Below are 1,131 nucleotides of genomic sequence, written 5' to 3'. Positions count from 1 at the left end.
AGTTGAAGATAATTGCTAAAATAAAGGACTCAAAATGGAGAAACCAAAAAATAGAATGGCATGGAATCAAAATGAAAGAAGGGGTGTGGAAGGAATGACATTCCTTTTGTAATGAATGATTTCTTTCCATTCTTCAACCAAACATACTAATTTCATTTTCTTTGGTTGAGCTATTCCATTTCCTTTCTCATTACCACATACCAAACACTACCTTAATGTTTTGTAACATGCATGGATTGACACTAGAAATCCGAAAATATATAAATACACGTATAACTAAAATCTAAAGCAAGAAGTAAATACAAGTGTCTATTCATGTAGCGACTAGAAACTTTTATGGCCTGATGATTTTTAGTAGAGAATGATGGTTGGGTCACAACAGCACTCGTCAAGAAGACAGCAACAACACAAAGCCGCTAGACTGCACCGTAAATAATTGCAACGAATAAATTGAAAGATGGAGATAAAAAAGAATAGAAGAAATTAATTAAGAGGCAGTACGTACCAGCCTTCAAGAAAACCTGAATCTCTTCTCGGAGGAGCCGCGGCAACATATTGTGGCGGTGCCATCACCGGCGGCCCTTGATAATATCCTCCTCCTGTTGAATACAATCAATATCTCAAGTTAAACATCCATCAGTAATAGTAAAAATAATTGAATACCTTGAGCTGGGTATGGATAAGCATAAGCATATTTAGGCTCACTCATGACGTTACAAAGTGATGAATAATGTGGTGTGGTTGAGTTGAATATATAGAGGAAAATAGTTTATAATAAAATCACGTGTTTGTTTACGGGTTAAAATGATAGGTTACACGTCCTTAACTAATTTATTAGATCAAGATTATATATTTCTGACTCTATTATACAAGGTTATTTATTTTAACATCAGTTTTTTCATATAGAAAGTATATATGAATATAATTAAAAGAAAATTACTGTTTGCGTCCCTGTGGTTTGAGGGCGGAGTCACATTGAGTCCCCGAAAAATAAAATGAATTGATTGAATCCCCGTGGTTCTGAAAGTAACCCGAATGAGTCTCTACAGTTAAGATTTCATCTATGAAAATGATAAATTACCAATACACCCTTTCATAAGATTTTTATCAGTCCCTGTGGTTTGTGGTCAT

At 34.3% G+C, this 1,131-nt stretch overlaps 1 long non-coding RNA gene across 1 annotated transcript; it reads right to left on the bottom strand.

Annotated features, from left to right (window-relative positions):
- Positions 1–288: 288 nt before the first annotated feature.
- On the bottom strand, positions 289–779 carry LOC143625264 (uncharacterized). The gene is made up of 3 exons (XR_013152248.1): positions 664–779; positions 506–599; positions 289–421 (listed from the first exon to the last, which is right to left on the bottom strand). It is a non-coding gene; the product is annotated as an uncharacterized LOC143625264 (long non-coding RNA).
- Positions 780–1,131: the final 352 nt, after the last annotated feature.

Source organism: Bidens hawaiensis, unplaced genomic scaffold (genome assembly GCF_021521415.1).
Source record: "Bidens hawaiensis isolate Kalapana, Puna unplaced genomic scaffold, B.hawaiensis_p1.1 tig00004030_1, whole genome shotgun sequence".
Lineage (NCBI taxonomy): Eukaryota > Viridiplantae > Streptophyta > Magnoliopsida > Asterales > Asteraceae > Bidens > Bidens hawaiensis.
This window is presented reverse-complemented; position numbering and strand designations above follow the sequence as displayed.